Source organism: Strix aluco, chromosome 5, assembly GCF_031877795.1.
Source record: "Strix aluco isolate bStrAlu1 chromosome 5, bStrAlu1.hap1, whole genome shotgun sequence".
NCBI lineage: Eukaryota > Metazoa > Chordata > Aves > Strigiformes > Strigidae > Strix > Strix aluco.
In genome coordinates this window covers 13,914,441-13,939,706 of record NC_133935.1, presented here as the reverse complement: position 1 = coordinate 13,939,706, position 25,266 = coordinate 13,914,441, and the positions used below count along the sequence as shown (strand labels likewise).

At 42.7% G+C, this 25,266-nt stretch overlaps 1 long non-coding RNA gene across 1 annotated transcript; it reads left to right on the top strand.

Annotated features, from left to right (window-relative positions):
• Nucleotides 1–1,227: 1,227 nt before the first annotated feature.
• Nucleotides 1,228–24,029, top strand: LOC141924126 (uncharacterized). The gene is made up of 2 exons (XR_012623459.1): nucleotides 1,228–1,324; nucleotides 23,837–24,029. It is a non-coding gene; the product is annotated as an uncharacterized LOC141924126 (long non-coding RNA).
• Nucleotides 24,030–25,266: the final 1,237 nt, after the last annotated feature.

Sequence of the window (25,266 nt, the reverse complement as noted above, 5' to 3'; positions counted from 1 at the left end):
TTGATGCTTCTCCAACTTAAATGAGGGCCAGCTGCTGATATCAATAAAACAGTACTGCCTAGGGAAGAAAAAAATGCAGCAAAAGGCTTGATATTGCTGAAAAGACAACCAGTCACATAACATACTTCTTACTTATAGGACCTGGCAGCTTCTAAGATTCAGGAATAATTTTAAAAAATAAACACTGAGTGAATCAAAAAAATATCACAGCAGGGTATTGGTTCACTGGAAAACCTTACTACTGACTGAATGATAAGTAGATGTTGAGTTACATGGGGGTGAAGAGTACATGCCATGAGTTTTACTCAAACAGAAAACCTAAGGGGACTATATGTGTTGGACCATATCTGAAACCTACATGTTCAGACAGTCTTGATAAGAGAGTACCAGACTCCTCTGTACCTCTGAGATTCTGAAGGTCCTCTGAAACCTTTTTTGTTGAGTATGTTAGGATACAGCTTGAAATCCAAGTTATTCATAATCAAAGAAACCTTGGTTTTTTAGTCACCAGATGGGCCTTTAGTCATAGAGTGGACAAGACCTCTTGGATCTCTGAGTCCCATCTCCTGTTTTCACAGAGATCATGTTCTTAAACTCCTTGAACAAATTTATCAAACTAACTGAAAAGTTAGTGTGAGAGTCTCTCAAAAGAGGCAGTGTATTGAGTTTGGAGTTAAAATGTCTTCTCAGAGGGAAAGAAAGACATAGGTAGCGTATTGATGAAATTACAGTATAAATATACTTATATTTTAAATGGATTTTTTCATTTTTCTCATATAAAGACAGGGAGCTCAATAGCTTAAAATGTATTTTTTAGTGAGTTTGTGAAAGCTTCAGCCTGCATGTTCTTATATAAATGAGTTGTTTTAGTTGGAATAAGAAGGAATTCTTGCAGTCTGCAAACATTTAGTCTTACTGAATTGTCTTCAGAGAGAAAACAAAATAGCATTATACAGGAATTTTGTGCAAAACAGCTTGTCCTGTGTTTGTGAAATGGCAGCATGTTAGAAAACTGGTGCGACAGTTTGATGGGTTTCCATGGAAACTGCTAGACTTGAATGCATGGGTGCACAAGGAAGCTTGCCAGGTGCCCGTTATTGGTTTGGAGAAGGAAAAATTACATTTCCATGACAGCTATAGATTAGCTGAGCAAGTCTCTTTCCAAAGTGATGTACTTTCAAAATGGATAAGCGCCGACCAGTCTAAAATTTGTTTGCACTTTCTACAGCAAGCTGTGTAATTTGATCTCCCCTTGAAAATGTCCAGATTGGAGTTTCTGCCCATTGACTGTTTCACTCAAGACACTCAAGTCTTCTGCTGCAAGGTAATTTTCTGGAAAAAACTCTTAACACTGCAGGTAGGATGAAGAAACCAAAATTGAAATGGGAGAATTATTGCCTCAAAGAGAACCACACAAGCGTTTTGAACACCGATGAAATATGTAATAGAATGAACCATAAATAGGGCTTATGTGATAATCCTTTACACTCACTACACTTGTCTGCTGGGCTATTTTTAAAAATCCAAACATAACCAGACCCTCGGTTAGTGTAAATCACCATTGCTTTGATGAAATCAGTGTAATACTGAAAGCTTCTCTAAACTGGAGATTTAACTCAGTGTTGTTCAATGAGCAGATATCAATTAGGAGCAAGGGACAGGCTGAACTGTACCAGGTGTGCTTTCTCGGTGTGAGTCTGTTGCCTTCTTCATTAACTCTTTGAACACAACCAACGTTTGAATAAGCAATGCAAATGCCAGAATGTGACAGTCACAAGTGAGAAAGGGAGTGAACAGTTCAGGAGGTAATGAGAGAGTTTTAAACCTCTGAAAAACTGCATAGGAATATGATTAGGGTAACTGTCCCTGACTGCGGATTGATTTGCTTTGGGATCCAATAGATAAGAAGTCTTTTCAGAGGCCATTTTAAAAATGCTAGGGATATGTGAACAAAATCTCATGGAAGTAGATTCACCAGTTTCAGCTGACAAGGAATTTGGTTTTATACTCTGGCAAATACTCAGGGAGGAGAAAAATGGGCTGTACAGAACACATGCACAGAAGGAATTCTAGAGATCCTAAAGCACCTGGCCTAAGTCCAAAGAACATGGTGCAAGGGTAGAAACTCAGATGTTTCATTGTTTTGTCTAGGTCCATGAGTCTCTCTCACAGTTGGCAGTGAAAACTTTGTCAGTATGTAAGAATCTTCTAATACTCAGTTTCTGTGAAAAACAGCTTTTAAACAGACTGCCTACAGGTATTGTGCTCTGGAAAACAACAAACAACTGGTGAACCTTGTGTGTCCACATCCATGCAGGATGTAATTGCATCCCAGGAGCTCGCTTCTCTAAAGGGAATCTACACTCAGGGCATTTACAAGAGATACCTTATAAAAGAAGAGAACACTGTGACTTACCCAGACCAAAGAAACCTTATAAGTACTTGGGCTTATTCTTATGCAAACCAGAACAGCCTAGTAAGTCACTAAAAATGAGAGGTCCATTAAGGAGTCACTGAACAAAAGCTGAGGACTTTCATGAGTTCTGTCATTTCCCAGAAGGACTACTCTTGCACAACTGTTAGCCCAGATGGTGAGCTCAGATTCTGGATCACTATAACTATTCATTAAAGCCTCACCTATAACAAGTCCAACAATTCAGGAACCATGTTTTTATGGATCTTTAGGCATACATTTAAAATGGCTTTGTATCCACCCTCAACTTCAGTGAAGACTATTCACTTTTAGATTATTCTTTCCATTCAAACTCCCAAATTGGGAGGACTACCTTTATGTGGACCATGTGTGGTCTGGATGTCTGAATTCCTAATATAGTCACTGGAGATCTAGGACTCTTTCATTTGTCCTCATGTAGGCCCACAGAGCCGTTTCAGTTATCCTATGGTATCTTTCACAGCTTTTATTTGTGTGCATAAAAGCACAGGATTCTCTTGTGCCCTGCATCATATTTGCTAGTGCAAAAATGATACTTCTGGTATCTTAAAGGAATTTCTGTTCATCACATATTTACGTACAGACAGCTAAATAAAACACTGATTCTCCTTTGAATAGAATGGGTACTTATGCACTCAACTCACATGGGATATTGCTTTCAGATTCCTAATGTAGATGTCTACCATCTGAAGCTGAATCTTATCCTTACTTCCAGCTTCTCTTTCTAAATCGTGGATACTTCCTTATGGGTCTTTATGCTTAGCCACTCACCAAATGGTATCTCTAGCATCAAGTATTCATGTCAATAAGTGATTGTTTAACATAAGCTGTATTTCACATAGCAGTCTCCTAATTATATATGCATATGGCTTTATATTAATTCAGTGATATCCTTTTAAAAAGACAACAGCAACACAGAGATTAACAGCAATACTCAATGGAAGCCTAGGCCCAAACTTTTTTGTTTCATGAATGATTCCTTTTCAAAACACACATTGTGTCTGTCTTAAAGTGGATTACTGCATCTACCCTAAATGTTGATCTAAACCTTTCTGAAGGGTCCAGCCATGAGTCCTTCTGAGGGTAGCTACTGAGACACACAACTGTCGTAGGTGTTGTTTCTTTTCATACTGCCTCTGTCACAGATGGGCCACTTGTGTTATAACAGTAGAGGAGGCGGGAGTGAGCATTATCACTGCACAGAGGGCAGCTGGCAGAGGTACAAAACAGTCTCTGAACCCCATACATTATCCAGCGGGCTGAAAACAGGACAATGTAACAGCTTCGGAAAAGGCACAAATGAGTGTTTTGTACACACGTCCATTATTGCATGTGGTACTTTTCCATTCTTTCATTTGACTAAATCACAGCTTCAGGACAAAATGATGAGACAAAAAGAACCTTGTACAAATGTATTTAGTATAATGGCTGAATGAGCTGACTCTGGAGAGTCTTGCATGTTCAGGCAATTTTTTCTTTCTGGTTTTTCTTGACACTAATTCTGTCTCTGGCTTCCCATAATACATAATTGATATGGAAATTAAAGCATGAGTGAAGATCAAACAAAAAGTCACAGTACTTGAACTTTGTTATTCTTCCTTTCCTGGATGAAGTAATTTGTATTACAGTAATGCAAACTCAGTTACACTAAGCAAATATCAATGTCTGAAAACAAAGACACGATACTGGACAACAACATTCTGGCTGAAGGATTTGCAAGAGATTTTGGAGTTAACAAAATATATACCTTCACATATTTCTGAAGCCAAAGTTAAATCAGGAAGCCTTTTAACCTCAAAGTACTATATTTCTGAAAGGAAACAAAAGACAAGAGCTCTCATCAGGACCCCATAACTTCCTTTCGTGTTACATGCATATGTTTATTATAGTTCTTATCTCTCTAATGATAAGAAACCTTTATAAAATGGGAGATTCACTAACTTACCTGTTCTTAAGTGAAAATGACATCTTGCAACCCTTTCAAACCTACCAGGAAGCATTGATCACTTAATGGGGCTTGAATATAGCAAAGGGTTGTTCTACACTAGATATAATCAGTATCTCCGCAGAATAAGAGTACCAGAAAAGTACATGAAAAAAAATATGAAAACAAGAAGAGAAACATAAAACAATTCTGAAAAAGTACATTGAACTTCCCAGTGGGCATCTGAGTTTTCAGATGTTTAATCTCACATAGCCGTACACTCAAAGATACCCTTATCATCCAGATGCTGCAGTCTGATGAGAATGTCTCAACATATAATGCCCTCTCCCTGAGCTTTGACCAGGATTACTCAAAAAAGAGCCTTAGCAAAGGTTTCCACAGGCCTGAAATACTCTTTGAATTTAGGCTCTACAGTTTTCACTCATACTGACATGAGATAGATTGGTGGAGCAGCACCTTAGCACCCCTGAAGCAACAGGAGCAAATGGAGGCTCAAAAAAAGTCAGGCAATCCCTCACTCTCTTGCTACCAGGCAGAAGGAGGGGACCTAAGAGATGGGGGAGACTGGAAACAGGTCCCTGCTCAGGGAGGCAGGAAAATCCCCTCTCGACCTCCCTCACCTTCCATGGTGCCCCTTCACAACAGATACAGGGCCCTGGAACTTGTGAATGAAGCAGAGAAGGATGAAGAAAAAGAGTCAAACAATGAGGAAGATCAAGGTCCACCTAGGCCAGGTCGCTCTAGACCAGGTATTAAAACCAGTTCTAAAAAGAACCCCAAAAGGGTCATTGTAGTGGGTGACTCATTCTGAGGGGTGCTGAAGGCTCAATATGCAGACCAGACCCACTTCACAGGGAAGTCTGCTGCCTTCCTGGGGCCCAGGTGAAGGACCTCACAGCAAAACTCCCCACTCCAGTGAGAACCAAGGACTACTACCCTCTCTTGGTTTTTCAACCAGGAGAAGTCCTAAAGCAATGAAGAGAGATTTCAGGGCCTTGGGGAAACTGGTTAAGGGATCAGGGGCACAAATTGTATTCTCTTTCCTCCCTTCATTTGTGGGGATGGATGAAGAAGATTACAGGAGAACCCAACAGACGAACTTGTGGCTCCGAGACTGGTGTTACCAGCAGAACTTCAGATTTTTCAATTATGGGTTAGTATACAGGACGACAGACATTTTGGCATCAGATGGGATGCACCTGTCCCAGAGGGGGAAAAGGATCTTGGGACATGAGTTACCTGAACTCATTGAGAGAGCTTTAAACTAGATTTGAAGGAGAAAGGGGACAAAACTGGAACTCCCAGACATAAGCCCCAGGGTAGATTACCACAGTTTGTGGGCTGGTGTGCCAGCGATGACCCTCACCCTGCTATCCCAGTGGAGGCAAGGGATGGAGACATGCAGCACAACAAAGATGCAAGGGATATTGATGGATCAGTAACTGTTGTAACACCTGTGAAAGCTCAGGCTGGACTTAGGACCTCTAAATGCAAAAAGGTGCTGGGGACATCAGCCCATCTGATGTGCATCTACACCAGTGCACACAACGTGGGTAAGAAACAGGAGGAGCTTGAAGCCATGATGCAACAGGAAAATTATGATGTAGTGGCTATTACAGAAACATGGTGGGATGTCTCCCACGACTGGAATGCGCCAACTGATGGCTACAAGCTCTTTAGGAGGGATAGACAAAGAAGGAGAGGTGGTGGGGTGGTGTTGTATGTTACAGACTGTTATGATTGCTTTGAGCACAAGTATAGTGAAGACAGGGTGGAGTGTGTTTGTGTTAGAATCAGGGGGAAGGCCAACAGGGCAGATGTGGTAGTAGGAGTCTACTATAGGCCACCCAACCAGGACAGAGAGGTGGCACTTAGGAGAAATCTCATGATTGCTTGCCCTTGTTCTTGTGGGAGACTTTAACTTCCCAGACATCTGCTGGAAATACAACACAGCAGAGCGGGACCAGTCCTGGAGATTCCTGGAATGTGTGGGAGATAACTTCCTGACACAGCTGGTGAGTGAACCGACCAGAAAAGGTGCTCTACTGGACCTCCTCTTTGTGAACAGAGAAGGACTGGTGGATGATGTGGCAGTTGGAGGCCGACTAGGGCACAGCGATCATGAAATAGTGAGTTCTCTATTCTTAGAGAGGTCAGGAGAGGGGGTAGCAGAACTGACATCCTGGACTTCCAAAGAGCTGACTTTGTCTTGTTTAGGCACCTGCTTGACAGAATCTCTTGGGAGATGGTCCTGAAGGGTATAGTGGTCCAGGAAGGCTGGACACTCTTTAAGAAGAAAGTCTTAATGGCTCAGGAGCAGGCTGTCCCCAGGTGCTGTAAGAGAAGCCGGTGCCAGAGAAGACCACCCTGACTAAACTGGGAGCTTTGGCTGCAACTCAAGGAGAAAAGAGAGTTTATGGCCTTTGGAAAAAAGGGCTAGCCACTCACAATGATTACAAAGATGCTGTGAGGCTATGCAGGGTGGAAATCAGGAGGGCTAAAGCCCAGCTAGAAATTAATCTGGCTTCAGCAATCAAGGACAACAAGAAATGTTTCTATAAGTACATCAACAGCAAAAGAAAGACCAGGGAGAGCCTCCATGCCCTGCTAGACGCAGGAGGAAACATGGTAACAAGTGATGAGGAAAAGGCTGAGGTGCTTAATGCCTTCTTTGCCTCAGTCTTTAATGACAAGACTAGTTGTACTGAGGGAATCCAGCCTCCTCAGCCAGAAGACAGACACTGGGAGAATGACCCCCCCACAATCCAGGAGGAGATAGTCAGTGACCTACTGCATCACATAGACATACACAAGTCTATGGGACAGGATGGGATACACCCGAGGGTGCTGAAGGAGCTGGCTGGGGTGCTCGCCAAGCCGCTTTCCATCATTTACCAGCAGTCCTGGCTGACCGGGGAGGTCCCGACAGATTGGAAATCGGCCAATGTGACGCCCATATATAAGAAGGGTTGGAAGGATGATCTGGGAAATTACAGGCCTGTCAGCTTGACATCGGTGCCCAGGAAGCTGATGGAGCAGATGATCCTGAGTACCATCACACAACACATGCGGGACAACCAGATGATCAGGCCCAGTCAGCATGGGTTTATGAAAGGCAGGTCCTGCTTGACAAACCTCATCTCCTTCTATGACAGGGCGACCTACTTATTGGATGAGGGAAAGGCTGTGGATGTTGTCTACCTTGACTTCAGTAAGGCCTTTGACACCGTTTCCCACAGCATTCTCCTGGCAAAACTGGCTGCTCGTGGCTTGGATGGGTACACGCTTTGCTGGGTAAAAAACTGTCTGGATGGCCGGGCCCAAAGAGTTGTGGTGAACAGAGTTAAATCCGGTTGGCGGCCGGTCACGAGTGGTGTCCCCCAGGGCTTGGTTTTGGGGCCACTCCTGTTTAACATCTTTATTGATGATCTAGATGAGGGGATCGAGTGCACCCTCAGTAAGTTTGCAGATGACACCAAGTTGGGTGGGAGTGTTGGTCTGCTCGAGGGTAGGGAGGCTCTGCAGAGAGATCTGGACAGGCTGGAGCGATGGGCTAAGGCCAACCGTATGAGTTTCAATAAGGCCAAATGCCGGGTGCTGCACTTGGGCCACAACAACCCCCAGCAGCGCTACAGGCTTGCGGAGGAGTGGCTGGAGAGCTGCCAGTCAGAGAGGGACCTGGGGGTGTTGATTGACAGCCGGCTGAACATGAGCCAGCAGTGTGCCCAGAGGTGGCCAAGAAGGCCAATGTTATCCTGGCTTGTATCAGCAATAGCGTGGCCAGCAGGGACAGGGAAGGGATCTCACCCCTGTACTCGGCACTGGTGAGGCCGCACCTCGATTACTGGGTTCAGTTTTGTGCCCCTCACTACAAAAAGGACATTGAATTACTCGAGCGTGTCCAGAGAAGGGCAACGAAGTTGGTGCAGGGTCTGGAGCACAGGTCGTACGAGGAGCGGCTGAGGGAACTGGGGGGGTTTAGTCTGGAGAAGAGGAGGCTGAGGGGAGACCTCATCGCCCTCTACAACTACCTGAAAGGAGGTTGCAGAGAGCTGGGGATGAGTCTCTTTAACCAAGTAACAAGCGATAGGACAAGAGGGAATGGCCTCAAGTTGTGTCAGGGAAGGTTTAGACTAGATATTAGGAAGCATTTCTTTCCAGAACGAGTTGTTAGGCGTTGGAATGGGCTGCCCAGGGCAGTGGTGGAGTCCCCATCCCTGGAGGTGTTTAAGAGTTGGGTTGACAGAGCTTAGGGATATGGTGTAGTTGTGAACTGTCAGTGTTAGGTTAATGGTTGGACAAGATGATCTTCAAGGTCTTTTCCAACCTTGATGATTCTGTGATTCTGTGATTCTGAGATACTGTGAAAAAATATCTTTGGCTCTGTGACAGCGAATTAATCAGTTCTATGAATAATGAGTCGACTAGAGTGATAACATTCTTGCCTATACTGCAACAAGGCAAAAATCTGATGCAGCGCTAAAGAATGTCATGGACTTCTTGCATGTTCTACTTTACTTTTTAAAATGCCCCTCAGCTCTTTTGGGTGGATTTTGCAAGGGACAGCAAACGCTCTTGCCGAAATAGTTATTGCTTCTGCAGATGTTGAGGGTTTTTCCTCTGGGAAGGACTGCACTCATGAGGACGTGGGAGCAGCTTGTGTTTTCATGGAAGTTTCACTTGGAAGACAGATATGCTATTTTGTGAACCGGTAACCTGAAAATGGGACACAGATGTGCACAATGTAAAATGTACATTCAGTTTGTCTGACTTAATTCTTCAGAGTTAGCCACAGCTGAGGTACTTCAGGAATAGAACAACCACCAGGAGCCAGCTAAGGACTTTCAAATGCTTTGATTCATTAGAGAATTATGCACATACTTTGGACTTTAACCAAACAACAGATAGATGCAAAGACTTAAAACAAAGTCCATACTTACACGTTGACATGTACTACAGGTCTTCCAGAACTGGGGCACAAGCCAGTAAGAAAAGTTGCCCCTATGTTAAACTCATCTGGGAGTCATGTACTCTGTTGCAGCTTTATAATACATGAAGCACGATTTGGGAGAATAGTTTTCCCGTCGTACATGAAGATACAGTTCACTTCTCAGTAACACTTCATAACTATAGGCTGTTCAATTAAAGTTTGACTGCAACAGGATTCTTAGATTGGCTTACTGCATCCCTCAAATTCATACAATCATCGGAGTGTTGGCTGGAAGGGATCTCTGGATGCCTCTAGTCCTGCCTCCCATAAGAAGCAAGACTGTTACCAACACCAGATCAGATCAGCTGTTGCTTTGCCTAGATGAGTCCTGAGATCTTCCAAGGACAGAAAGTCCCTGACCTCTCTGGGTAACCCGTTCCAGTGCTGCACCACCTCCCCAGTGAAGAATTTTTTCCTAACATGTAACCTGAACATCCAAAGCTGCAACATGTGACTGTTGCTCCTTGTTATACCATCTGGCCCTGTTGAGAAGACTTTGTCTCAGACATCTCTGTAGCTCCTAACCAAATAGCTGTATGCTGCTGTTTGACCAATTATCTCTTCACCAGGCTAGGCTAGACGAGCTCCCCAAGCTCTCCTTGTAGGTTTGTGCTTCAGGCCCCCGATCATCCTATTAGTACTCTACCCTCTGTAGTCTCTCCCCTTCCCTCCCGGGCTTCAGCGTCTGTGAACTTGAAATTATTTGAAGTGCAGCTTCACCAGTGTCAAATTATCACCTCCCTTTGGACTGCTGACCACGCTGCCCCTGACACTGCCCGTTGTGCAGACTGTGTTGTTTGCAATGAGAGTGCACTGCTAACACACATAGTTTGACATCCACTGTAACTCCCAGGCCCTTTTCAGTCAGTCTGCGCTGATGCCTGGTGTTATTCCTCACCAGGTGCAGAGCTTTGCACTCCCCTTCCTGCACTTCATGGAGTTCCTGTTGGCCCAATACTCAAGTTTCTTTGGATTGTAACTCTGCTGTTCAGCATGTTAAGCATTCCCCCACTTTAGCGTCATCTGCAAATTTGCTAAGGGTACGTTCTGTCCCCAAAGTTGAGTAATTAATGTTAATACAAGCTACAGGAATTAGTACTGATTAGATGTTATTCTGTGGTGCTCCCAAAGCTCCTGTGAGAAAAATGAAACATCCCAGTCAGGATTTCTAGTTGTCAAGAAACAACCAAGTATGGAATGCCAGAGTCCGCAAAGCAGAAACATCTGCTGAATAGTTCTTGCTTGTTGCAGCACAGTGTACTCGGGATGAGTGCAAAACGATGAGAGAAAAAGACCTACATGCTCAAAAAGAATTAATGAGAGCAGAAGAGATAAACTGGCTAATAAGATGTGGATGAGAACTGGAAGGGTGGAGAGTATTTGTCATTTTAATTTTGTTTATAGCATTTGTATTCTAGCCGAGTTCTTCACTGTGAATTTATCCTCCCCAATGAACAACGCACCTTTGAGGTACCTCAGAAGTAGAAACTGAAAACAAAATTTTGCAGTCTCTACTGTTTTAGCCATAGGTTCCTCCATAAAGGTAAGGAATCATTTTTTTCTCTACCAGGAGAATATTTCCCCAAGTGCGTGTGAGCTGGTGATATCATATGGGAGAAAGCGTAGTTTTCTAGGACCCAGCCTCAATCTACACACAGAAGAAAAAGTAAGCAAACCACCTCTTGTGTTGCGCAGTAATGTTTAGAAGAGGTATCAAGCAGACTGTTCTTGCTTAGCACAAGGCATTGCATTTCATTAGTTTAGAAGAGACCTCCATTTTGCTCGACCCTACCTTTCAGATCTCATCTTTCCTCAGGACAAGAAAGCTTCAGCATTCAGTATCACATCATAACTTTGTTGCAGATTGATCATGGCAAGGGAAAGGAACATTTACAATGCATGGGAGGGCAGTTTCTTTTGATGGAATTGAGAACATATATGTCTACAAAAACAAACTCACGCATTTTTTTCTCCTGAAAGAGGGAAGAATAATTTACTAAACAGGTCCCTCAAGCCTGATTGAGAACCAGTTTTTTCAGGGAACATGTCGATCCTGACTCCATTTTAGACACAGCAAGCCTATTCTGTGACAGAGTAACTCCATCAGAAGATACACTTAGACTGTTTTACCACCAAGAGGCTCCCATGCATCCCTTAAAAACTTCTACAGTGTGAAAATCAGCTTGCTTCACACTACGTGTTAGCCCATATCTCTGAAGGACCGCTGAGGAAGGACTGTCTGTTTCTCTGATGACACGACACTGCACCTTTTCTCACATTTTACTGTTTGCATGGGGCCATCACATCCACAATGCATTTGTATGCTCAAAGCAGTGGCATAGTCAGCCCTCCTTGCACTAATAAACAGTTAATCCACAAAAGTGGAACAGCTAGAGTCAGTTTTCTTGAGACTGTTTCTCTATTCAGATGATCTGATACATGCAGAAAAACAGTTCAATTTCTGCTCTCAATCAAGCTGATTTAGGCTCACACACTAGTGTTGTAAATCACCTGGCAATGATTTGCAGGGAAAAGCACTTTTTTTTCTTAGAACTGTTTTTGGTTGATTACTGGAGACAAACTAAGAGTCATTTGGTAAACATCTTCTCTCAGACAATACTAAAAGGCCCAGTGAGCACCTGGAAAGACAAGAAGCATGAAGTCATCAAGACTGATTTCATTTGAAGCTTAATGCAGACTGAGGCATGACAGTAACTTAATCTTTTATAGTAAAATTTGGCCTTCAGTACAAAGCATTGACCACCCTAAAGCCTTACACATCCTCCATCAGAAATAGAACTGCAAAAGCAGTTTACCACAAAGAGCAACTCCAGCAAGAAGTAGTTCTCCTCAAGGTGAGGTTTTGCCCTGAAATGCTGAATCAAGAAGAATCTGAGAAACTCTCCTTTGGTCCCAGGAATACACTGCCACTTGCTTTCCCCACATAAGGTATCTTCCCTTATTTTTCTTCATCTCCTCCCTCAACCTGGTGTTAAACTGTTCAATCCGTCGTTGCAGTGAAGGACATTGACTCAGATGGGGATTACACGTGCAAGGCAGAACTCACAACCAAAAGCAGCTGTTGCAAAAGGTTGTGTTACATTTGTTTTGGATCTAGGCTCAGCTGGAAGAGCAGGGCGCCTTGTGGACTCTGACTGAAGTGCATGAGGAAGTCACCTACCTCCTCTAGGCCTGTCCCTCGCTAGCTACCTACCAGAGCAGTCTTCATTTGATTTGGCTTTTATCATCAATTTGTACAATTTATTCCTGCACTAAGTCTATACAATGCATTATCTCACAGGTTCATTTCCTTGCAGGTGTGTGCTCAGCAGAGATCGGTCTATAAAAGCTGCCATCAGCTATTGTCAAATCAGAAATGAAAAATGTTATTAGTGAGAACTGTGATTCTTTTTCCCACTAGCTATGAATCAGCGGTCTACAGCTTGTTTATTGAGTTACAGAATATTGGCAAAATGATGCCATTATGCCCAAGGAACGTTCTTTCAAATTTTTTATAATGACACTGAACCCATTGTAATTGTGTAACTGCACTTCCTCTGGATTGAGACAACCTGCACTGTGGGACGTCTCACAGTTTAAGAACTAAAGTGATGAGAGTGTCTTAATCGAAGACAATGGCCAGGCAGAAGGGAGCAAGAAGACATAAATTGCCCAGAGCTATTTGCTTTAGTGTGCTCTTGCCCTCATGGTACTGTATGCCTGGCCTCCAATGCCTCCTGAAAGCACCAGCTGTTCTCCCTGCCCCTGCCGTTGATCCTGGCAGGCTCCTATTAGCCACTGCTCCCACCAAGCCCTGGCTCCTTCCCTGAAGAGCAGCAGCCCTGGTCAGCCAGGCTCAGCTACTTCTGCCTCTGCTCAGTGCTCCACCAGCTAGGTACCAGAAGCCGGGAGCTACTTTGACGCAGCTCAGCATGAGGAAACAGTTAGGTCAGTATCTTCCCTGAACATAGACTTACATTTCTGCAGACCCATGAGGTTAACACAGGAGGTTATGATTCTGATCTTGAATAAAGATTAACAAGGACTGTATGAAATGCAGAGCTAACACTGAAGAATATACTATAGACATAATATAATATATTCAATCCCTTGAAAGACAAACCGGTGTCTAGACTGGAAGAGAGACTGACTTTCTCTCACTTAATTGCAAATATCTACAATGTGGACATCTGGAGATGAGTTAGGTACGTCAGGCTCACTTTGCAGACAGTAGAGAAAGCATAGACACTTGCAGAGTAGCAGTCCTCTGACCCTTTTCAGTGGCTCCTTTTGGATGAGGTACAGTATACTCAAAGCCTCCCACTGCTCCTCACAGTCTGCAAAGGGGACCCAGGGTGATGCTGCTGCAGATCACTGTACGACAAGTTGTTCTTTCAGCTCAGAGCTCTGTTGTTCAAAGGTGAATGGTTCAAATGGACAGAGAGGAAAGGATTTCTGAAGAGCCTGAAACTGTGACCTTCCTGTCATATTCAGCTTGCAGGAGCTGGATGGCTGCCAGAAAAAAATGTCCCTTCCTCTGGGAAGCTGATGGAAGGAAGTGTTTCTTCCACAAGTCCTGCCCTGCCACCAGCAGCCTCAGAAGCTCTGAGCTCCTGGCAAATGAAAAACAGAGCTCAGGACCTGAGGATAAGCATACTGAATGTAAAAGGAAAGGAAGGTGGTGTCCATCTGGGAAGCCAAACCTGGAGGAGAAGAAACTGTAGCTGATGAAGACTTATAACCAATGCCCTTGATGGCTGCTCATTCAGTGGCATAAAGGTTGGGTACATGTTTGTCAGCAAACTTCAAAGGATCTCTGGACCAAGGTGATTCCTGACCAAAATCCTGCCTCCTGAAAGACAGTGAATCTGGTATAACTTAGGGGAAAAAGAGCTCCAACAGCAACTACTGGTTAAGAAATAGGGCTTGACCGTCATTGAAGAGAAACTTGGCTCCTATCTTCCATCTGGAAAGGTAACAACTGAGAAAAAAGACAAGAAGAGAGATATTTTTCTAGTTGTAAACTCAATTGTTGTTCCAGATGGTGGCAGAAGAAAGTCACAATATAATCACAGAGTACTTGCATCCCTGTGTATTCTGATGATTAAATGCCACTTACAACTACTACAAAAACAAAAGGTGTCACAATCAAAGAGGCCAATAAGCTGAAATTTTGCTGTTACAAAAGCTGATTTCTTTCTGCAGATCTCACTTTTCATCATGTCTTTGCTCCCCACCCTGTTCGTGTAACCCATAAAATACTATCTTTCTTCCTAAATATGCCAACAGTTATAATTGCACCTGGCAGGGAACTAGAGTTCTGCATAAGAAAGTAACAAATCAGGAATGTTTCTCCAAATCTCTCCAGTAAGAATTGTCTAAATGATATGAAAGGATAAAGTAAGAAGGCGGCACTGTCATGGTCTAGTGCCATCATCATGCAGTGAATGTCAGAACACCACCAGTGTAAAGCAGTCCAGATCTGCCGCTGAACACTGACCTACTAAACTTTCCCACTACCAGGGTTTTGCATGGCAGAAAAGAGATGCTCCCTTCACTTCACTATCTCTACAATGTAAGTTTTTAGACCCAAAACAATATTTTTGTTTTAGGAGTATAGCAGTGTCTTCCACTGCCTGTTTACCAGGCAGATCCAGGCAGACAATGCAGAGGAGGAGGCCAACTGGAGCCATGGTATTAATAACTGTGAAGAAAAGAACATTATCATGTCTAATACAGTTATGGACAGATGGCCTGCTTGTAGCACAGTAATCCTGCAATCCAGTTTCAGTCCTCTGCCTCAAAATAAAACATACCAAATAATGACTCAGGATCCTCTGCTTCCTTTCCAGGGGCAAGTCTCATTACAGAAATAAGTTTCCACTTTTCCTGGCTGTTTAAATCTCTTATGTTGAAATTGAAGATTTATCATCGTATTTTTCTATTCCTACTTCCATTGCTTTCCTGTTGAATGTGACTCCATCTGCTCCATTTTAGCTGCCTGCCCTCCCTCAATCGCAAGGTGTCTGTGAGAGCCCCTGCAGAGCGCAGTATCTTGCAGCAAAGGCCTTGCAGGAAAAATTCCCCTGTTCCCTCCCACCTCCATTCCCCCAGCATCTGTGAAATCTCAGCAGTTACGACTTGTCAGGCTGCACTAGAGCTTTGCATAGCTTAGTTTGAAAGAAGCCAGACAAGGTGAAAAGGAGAGGAATTTTTTCCAGCTCCTCTCTTTTTTGACAAGTTGATGGTTTTATATGGGAAAAGATGAGAACATGATGATTTCTAAAAAAAAATAAGTAAAAATTAGAGAGAATGAATGAAGGGTGGGTTAATCACGTGGTAGATGAGAGGCAGTGAATCACTGCTGACATGTGTCATGACAGCATCTTTGGACTGTGCTAAAATGTCTTGCATTAAAATGCCCTGTGTATCACCCCAAGTTGCTTGGTGATGTGCTGGGCACACTGGCCATTCTGAGGCAGGGCTAAGGACAGCTTGAATGTTTTTAGACTGCCTTTAAATCTCATTGGCTTCCCAGCAAGTACATGCATCCACTAGAGTTTTAAATATGACCTTGGAAGGGCAAAGTGTATGGCACACAGTGGCAGGGTGCCCTCCCAGACTGTCACAGCTCCAAGTTCCTCCATGTGCTCAAATCTAACAAGCCAGATCCCGAATTCCCTGTATTCCCTGCTCCATCTCTACAATGATTAATAATAGCAGAAGCTTCTGTGCTGTCTTCTCTTTTCTCACTCCTACAGTCTTGTATTTAGATTGTTGCTAATAGCTATGGCTGCTGTTTCTCCAGCATCTTAGAAATCTTTGCAGTATCCAAAACTCACATTGTCCTTTCTATTCCTACTGCCAAATCCCTTTGTTACTGCTTTTGTTGGCCGATACTGTACTGTGATCCAGTCACCAACCATTTAGTGCACACCTACACAGGTATGGACTATAACCTATCTCAGATGACCCCTAAACCACCTAGCCCAGGCACTGGCAGCAGTCTAGCTATTATAAACTGAGACACACAGTAAATTAATCCATGCAGTAGTGTAGCTGAAGAACTGCGTAATTCTGTAGCTAGTCCATGAGACACCATAATTAAAATGGACTCAGATATCCATATGGTATTTGCAAAGTGCAAAGCAAATATAACAATAGTTTACTGAGGAGCACCACACACACATATTTGCTCCTTCCTATGCACCTTACTTTGAAATAAACAAAAAATTCAGTACGATGTTAGAGCTGAAGAGTTAAAAGCACTACATCAGAAACAGAAGATACTAATTCCTCAGCGAGCTGTATTTGTTCACAAAGCAAAATACAGATTTCGTGTCATGAAAAATATATGTGACTAAACTCTGTGCTGAAGTGACTCTCATTTTCCTCTTTGTACCATTTCCTGCCATGTTTTGAATTTGTGGCTGACTTCACAGAGGTGAGGGGGTTGTAATTTCAATCTCTTAATTTTGTGACTTCCACTCATTTAAATCCTCATATGTGAAGTTGCATGCAACTTCACCACAAAAAGGTCCTCGAGTTGAAACGCGACCCTTGCACACTGCCACTCAAAGCAGCCAAACAGCAGAATGATGGCAGCCTGAATGAAAAGCAATAGCAAAACAATAAGGATCAGCCTAGCCCTGTCAAGCTGCCATGCGCAGCCAGGCTGTTGCTAACAGGGCTCTGAAAGGGCTAGTTGGAACTGTGACTAGAAGGCAGTTCTGTCTCCTGATAAAGCAAGCAGACGTGCTGCATTTCCTTGTAATCTGTGATGCTGGATTGCCCATCTTTCACAAGTCAATCAATTTTTTGTTGTAGAGAATAGGGAGTGGAGAACAGGAGGGAAGAACCTGAATAAAAAAACTCTTTCATCCTTCCCTTCCTTGGACAGTCTGGTTTGGTTTATTTTATCTTGACTGTAGCAAAGGATAAAATAGCCTGCCTTAGGACTTGTGTAAACATGATTTGCAGAAAAGGTTTTGTTTGCTCTTCCCTTCATGATTGAAAGCTACAAGCTATTAACATCCACTGTCATTTTTAAAAAGAGTATCAACTAATCTCTTGACTGTGCATTTTAGATACAGCTGTACCTAACAGTTGCCACTGTTCAAAAAGCCAGACACCAACATAAGTCTGGCAAAAGAAGTGTATAAGAGTAACACTAAGCAGCAAATAAAACATTGGTGAGGTAACGGTACCCACACCACCCTCTTTCTTCCCTCCTCTCAGTCCATGGAATTCATAAGCATTGCTGTCAAAACACACACTTCCTAGTTTTGTTACTTTTAAAGTAGTTTCAAAATTCACTTCCTACATACAGCTTCACAATAGAAAAGTCCTACAGTACTTGCTGCCCCAAATATGCTCAACTCCTGCAAGCCTGCTTGGTTCTCTTGACTCTTATGAAGTGATGCCAACATAAACCACCACAAAACTGTCCCACGCTGCAGCTTTCCACAGCTCTGGTATCCTTCTCACCCTTAACACAGCTCAGCGAGCAAGCTCTGACAGCGTTGGAGCTGCTGGTCCTGCACATGGAGCTCCTCTTCAAACCAGGTTCATCAAGTACCTGAGGCACCATGAGACCTTCAGAGCTCATCTGCTGTGATGGGATCCACCACCCTTTCTGCTCTGTTTGTCCTCGCTGGACCCAGACTCATTTCTGTTCTCTCTCTGCTAGCACCTTTTCTCCCTAATAGATTCCCAGTTCCTCTTCCTGCTGGGACTTCTGAGCTTCACTTTTAATTGCCACTGTGTGCTCTTTTCCAGCAGGTGGGACACAGATCTGCTTGTTGCCACTCATGATTGCTTGTCTATGAATGCCCTAAGCTCTGCTTCTGCCCTCACATAAAAATTGCATGAACAGAGCTGGAAACAGAGATGCAGCATTAGAATTATTCCAGAATAATTCCACTGATAGAATATTTCTGGAACATCACTTTGATCACGGAATACTTACTGTTTCACAAAAGCAGATTTTTCTGGAGTTGGTTTGTTCAGAAGTAAACCTTTATCCTGGAATAGTTATTGCATAAATGCTTTTTGCTCAATAGTTATTCTTTCAATCACCCCACACTACCATAAGATAGAAGAAAGAGAAGAGAATTCACAGTATGAGGGAACTGTGGTCAGACCATTCCTAAGGGAAGCTGGATTAATGAGAAGGCCTGCTCCAGTTTATTTTTTCTTTGCTACCCTTCAGAGAAAACTTTGGAAAGTGTTTGCTGGATGGCTTTCATTGTCTTGCTGCCAGGCTAGTAACTGATCCTACCACCTCATTAGCTAATCCACTCCCAAATTAAATATGGACTGGATTCAACAGGCACATACGCAGGAAGGGGTAAAGTAAACAAGTGTAATGGAAGTGTAATTGGTTTTGATGTGTTGCAATGTCAGTAAATGCTCTGCATTAATTAGTGTTCCAGGGCAATCTGTCTGGTCTCCTACCTAACTGCCCACAGAGGTTGTTAGCTTATGGAGGGATATATACAGAGAAAGTTTTTTGATTATTCCCCCGGTATGAATGTCAGAATCAAATGACACTGAGATGAGAAAAGGACACTGAATAAAACAAAATGCTTAGGATGGTAGTGTGCTTTCTTTACTTAGACCATAAGGTTAATTTGCCCTCACTTACCAGAGGTTTTATAAGCACAATACAATGACTTACCATCATGTTTTCCTGCTAACACTGTTTCAGTCCTCACTGGGTTTTTCAGTAAAGATGGCAAGGGACAAGACTATGTCAGAGGCAAAAATGGGATGGGAGAGACCACATTACCTGATGGCAAGTCTGACTGGGAATTGATGGAGGTGGCCATGCAGCAGGAGCTTGGCCACAAATGCTGCCAGATCAGGGAGCACTGGAAGGGACCAAAGCAAGCATAAAGGTGTCCCAGCCAGAGATTGCCCTGAGCAGTGACCCTGCAAAGCACTGCACTATGTGCCAGAGCCCCTTTGGAAAGAAAAATAAAGAACTTGTTCCTGCACAACAGGCACCCCCTGGCTGGTACCAAAACATCTTCTCTCATCCACCTAGCAGATGATGTTTTTTTTCCAGTCTATTCATTGTGGGGAGGAGATGATGGTTTTGCTGGGAGAGCTGGTCAGCCCTTGGGCTCCCTACTGGAAGCCTGGTATATCACCACAGACTGTCTTGATGTCAGTGTTTTTGCAGAAGGAGGCCATCTCAAACAGTGGAGATGGCTGAATGCTGAAAATGTGTGTTCACAGCTATGATAGTGAGAGGGGATAAATTAATGGAGTGCACTCTGCATTGAAAATTACATGACAAGGTAAAGAATGGGAGTAATAAAAAAAATCAGTAATGATGTATTCAAGACAGAAATAGGTGGAGACCAAATCATTTCACTATAAGTTAACGATGTGTCTTTTGATCAAATTCACTTGCAGGATAGGCTGGCTATATTTTTTTAGCCATGACTGAAAAGAAATGCTTCAAGTTATTACTAGTCCCACTGAACTACCTGATTTTTTTCACTTTTCTAGAAAGCCTATGTTCTCTTCAGCAATATTTGGACGCAGTTGTAAAATTTTATTGTTTGCTCATGGGGTCACAGTACATGCCAGTCCCTGTCAGCAATAGCTGGTTTGCATTCAGAGTATGTGCCACCGCTTTATAAAGTCAGCACAAGTTCAAATCGTAACCACACTACAGGAAAAAAAAAGATAAGCATATTCCCTAGGCAGAAAGACAACCTTCTAGTTTATATGTCAGAGTAGGCAAAATAATTAAATATACAGGGGTGTTCACCTGTTACTGAAACTTCCCAGCTTACTGGAACTCAAATAAAGCATTTCATAACTGATGAAAATGAGGGCATGATGGTTCGATTCTTCTGATTGTCAGGCTCTCATGCAGCTCAGTGAAAATATAGCCAAAAGCAAAAAGTCAGGAAGCCCCAGATAAAACAAAAAACTCTCAGTAAATCAAGTGTAAAATGTCTTCCACTAATACTAATTCAGATTATAAATGAGTTCACTCTGAATGCACAGATGCCCCTTTTCTGTTTGCTTTCTGGAAAGAATCCAGCAGTGTGGTTTGCTGGCAAAAATGTCAGAAGAAATAGCTCATTTATGTCAATTTTTGAATCTAAAAATGTTATAATTCCTGCCAGTGAGGAAAGTGTAATAGTTTCACAGACTCACTTAGGGACAGAGACACAGCCCATGTCATTCTGCATGTGTCCAGCTAAAAAACAACCAACACAGCACAAGATTTCACCTAGCAAATCCCTGAAGGAAGATGCAGTTAACTTCCAGTAATGAACCTCTCCCATGTAGAACAGCATGTAGGAGCTGTTCAGGAACAACAGAGGTATAGAAGAGTGGAACCAAAAGAAAAAATTATGTAAGAATTATTTGCTCATTTAAAGAAATATCAGTGAACGTGAGATAAATATGACAGCTTAATACTTACACAGGGCTGATATGTGACATCTCAGGCTTTACCCAAGGCTTGCCTGTAGCAAGGCTGTCCCTCATGCCCAGAGGAGAGGATGCACTGCCAGATTCCCTGGGCACATCTCTGGGTACTGGTCCCTTCGGGCTGTCTGCTTTCTGCTCTCCCTGAGCTCTGTTTCACTGTGCTCACTGACACCAGATCGCTGTTGCAGGGAAACAGAAGGAAAGCTTGTTTAATAGTTTGCAGTAAGGAACTCAATGGCTTGTGGTCTCTTCCCTTTCTTGATTTTTGGTTATTGCCCCTCAGCACCTTTTGTTTATCTGCTATTTTTTGCCTTTTTTGCCTGGTGGGGAAGGTAACTAGTTTCAGAGGTCAAGCATCAGCCCAGCCCTAAGACTTATCGATACAGACAGTGATCAGTGGCACCAGGAGAAGGGATAAGGTCAGGACAAGTAAGACAATCTCTCAACTCCTAATTCATGTCTACTGCCAACTCAACAGCTGTGTCTTGGAGACTTCTTAAATTACAGGTGGTAACCTTTCATTTAGCAGTCCTGAATAGATTTTTTTTTCCTCTGAATTTGTCCAATCACTCTTTGAACCTGTTTAAATTTCTAGCTGTCATAACAATCCACCAGAAACAGTTTCACAACTTAAGCACACACTAAGTTTTCAGAAGAGAACCCACAAACTATAGGAGAGATATATATATAGGCTATATAAAAATATATTTAGATATAGGCTATATATTCAAATCTATGTATGTATATATGCCTTCCATATAAACATATTTATATGTTTATACATATATGTACATGACCAAGTTGGTCTTAGATCATTTCAGTATGTCTCATACAGTGCAAGTCTTAGCCATCCTGTGGCCCTCTTACTACTCAGATGTTAACCTCTGTCCTGGGTAAACTTGCTTCTTTCTGTTCCCTGTCTCATCTAGGCTTTTGTCTCCTGCTTCTATGTACACAAAAGCAGCGCTGATGAATCATGTTCCACTCCTCCATGGTGTTTTAGGTTTTTCCCTTACATGTACCCAACAGCTTCCCTGGCTGGAGCTACTGGGGTATTTTTCCAGCTGGCATCCTGGTCTAGGTGGCAGTTGCACATACTGGGCATTTTTGGAAATTAATAGCATCATTCTACATTTTGTACATTAGGAAAAAAATATGGCCTGCATAAACATTACGTAAAACAGTCATCTCCAGTGCAGTCTCCACCTATGCCAGATAGCAAATGGACTCTGCAGGACATCATTAACATAAGCAGTTGCTAAAGAAATAAAGCAGGCTGAAAACATCAGCTGTATTTCTCTTCACCATGCCACTTCATTTCTTTACAGCCCACTCTTGGAGAAAAGTAGAGAGAAAAGCTGTGCCAAATGGTGCTTGTAAACACAATGCCTCTTGCACTCTCCTTTCCCTGGGATGCTGCAGTTGGGTAAAGGAATATCCAAGATTAGGTCAAACCCAGGAATTCCCTAGAGGACCAAGAGTCATTATGGGGAAAGCTGTCTGAAGCAGGGCTCAGGGGTCTTCCAGACCAGCTTTTTTGAAAAACAACATTCAGGGGCTATGTTTTCTTTTGGTTGCATGGAAAAACATCCAGATTTCCTTCTAAAATTTTTCAACCAGCTAGCAGTTAAAAAGGAGGATGGAAAGTTTTCATTTGAAGAAGTCACACAGAGAAAGCCAGTGAGTAGACAAAAGCCTTTAGCTCCATCTCATGACTGTTGAATATGTTTCATGAAGCAGCCTCTTCTGATGAGATGAAGACTAGAAAGCAAGTAGCTTCAAGAGACATAATTGTTATGACAGAAAGCAGGGTATCTGAGCAGAGGTCTCTCACCAAAGAATGGTGAGTTAAACTCCCTAAGCTCTTGGTGCTGTATGAGCCTGGCGTGCTCAAGTCTTGCTGGATGTTTACACTGACAAACGATGCTAAGGAAGCAGAGTTTATTTCAGCTTTTTGTTCCAAGCCAAAAGGTATCTGTAATCCATTATCTTCCCCATTAAAGTCTCTTGATGCAGATCTGTTAACTGTTTGGAGCAGTAGTCTGTCTAATTTTATGAGTGCTGTTTTGCAAGCCTACCTGGCAGACTATGAAAACAAACTTCTCAGGAAAAGATGCTTTCTCTGGCAGGAAGCCAGGGTGTGCACTGCAAGCACTAGACAAGCACAGGAAGAAAATGTATCCTGTCATCTCTACAACCTGCCAGGTGAAACCTCCTTGAAACTGCAGACCAAGCTTGCATTTTAGTTTTCTTTTGGCTCATTTTCTTCGTGCACCTCACTGTGAATCTGACACTTTTCTCACCCAGTATTTCTTCAGAATTTATCATTTTGTCCTTTCCTCACATAATTCAAGCTGACTTTCTGGTGTAGATAGCAGTCATCCCTTCTGTCACTGGGGTGGAATGACAGCAAATGACCAACCACATCTACAAAGTGCCCAACTCTGTTACCACAACATAGCTGATGTTCAATGCCTTTTTTTGCAAATAGAAAACTGTGAGTTCTAGGAATGTCAGTTTAGTACTTCCAAAATTACATAGTTGGCATTATAAAAATTCAGACTCTTACACATATTCTTTTTCCATGAATACATATGAAGTGTGTTTTCAGGTTTAAAGGCAGTGTTATCTTCTACTGTACCTATTTCTGGTGGGAATTTGCGTGGGTTGTCTTTTTCCTATCCCTTTTTCCATCTCACACCCCCCCTGAAAATCTGGACTGTCTGGTCCTGTCAAGAGATCCACAGGACCTGTTGATTTCATAGGTCAGAGGTCAGGCCAGTTTTGTACAGCTGAGAAGAAGGCTCAAATTCAGATATCTCACAGGAATGTAAGCCAAAGCCAAAACAGATGACGTTTTTCTTGCACTGTGTACAAAAAATTAGCATCGAGACTAGTGTAGCAGGAATACAAGAGATTGCAGGAATGTTATATAGGATATAAAGTATAAGAAACTTATTAACAGCCTTGATTTGTTGTTGTTGCTTTCCAGGTGTAAGTCCCTCACTGAGGCAACAGTGACCTTACAAAGGTACCTTTATTTTTGGTGGGCTAGTCATCAGGCCTGTAACCTCTGAGGAAAGCAGCTCTGAAAGCCAGTGACCATGTTACTATGGTGCTCCAGGTGCATTCTCAACACTTTGGATTTTGATGACAAAATTGCTTGAATAAATCTGTGTATGTAATTTGGTTTCCACTTTCCTTCTCACATGTGCACAAAGTAATCTCTATGCCTACCACTCCTGCTATTGCCTTTAAGGATGCAGCATGTTCCTCTTGTTTTCCTCAGTTCTTTCCCATCACAGTTTGAAGTCTTCAGCTATGCTCACTAACAAACTTCGTCCACCACTGATTGAGCCAGACCAACTTACATATGCTGAAAATTGTGTACTTCTTCCAAAACACATTACCATGATGGAAGATGCGTTTGCTTTGTTATTTCCCATTTCATTTTGGCTTAACTTCTCCATCTCACCTCTCATGTTTTCTATTTCAGTGAGGCATTTGATTGCAGAATCTCCATTTCATAGTTTCTGGAAAGTCTCATCTGATTTCACAGGTGAAAGTGCTGTATCAGAAAAACAAAAGCTACACCAGCAGGTATTATACGAGTGCATGAGAATTAGTTATAGCACGGCTAGTAATTCACACCAGAGAACTGAAACATTTTTACCTTAACCCATTCCAAAGGGAACTGCCTTTAAATGCATGAAGGAAGAAAAATGAAGGGCATGCTATCAGAAGGTTTGCCAAATATGCAGACCTCCCCACTTCTCCCAATAGGTCACATCCTTTGGAAACTACTGCCTGAGGTGGCCTGCTCTTGTCCCAGTCAGCCCTGATTTTACGTCAAATACCATATCACGCTCAACCAACTGACTACAGAGCTTTAAATTCATACTACTGAAAAGATCGATTATGTTCAGCTTCTTGACCACCACAACTCAGAAGTTTCAAGCACTTTTTCCACTAGTTGACAGTGATCCTGGCAGCCAAAAGGTCTGATTCTCTCTAGCTCAGTTCTCAGGTATCTGCAAAGCAAAACACTAGAGAAGTGTCTTTAACTTACGGAAGAGAATGTTTTGTATCTTCAGGTGCATCTGATCCATGGAAAAGCACAAGTCTGTTCTGATTTTCAGGCTTTGGCTTAGATCCTCAAAGGTTTCAGCCAGTGATTCAGGAAAAAAATTAATACAGTGACTAAAATCCTCACATCATCAGCAGAAGGGTTAGATCTAGGAAACCATAAATCCAGAGGTTTATCTGAGCTTCTCCTCACTCTGAAGGTGCAGGCTGCTCAGGACTTTGTATTAAGGGTCCCGCTCATCTGGACTAATTCCTTCTTAAGGTTCCAAACCCTGTATTCCTGTCAGTTTGCTCTATATCTCCAGAAGAGCCCAGCCAGTAAGGAATACTGTTCTC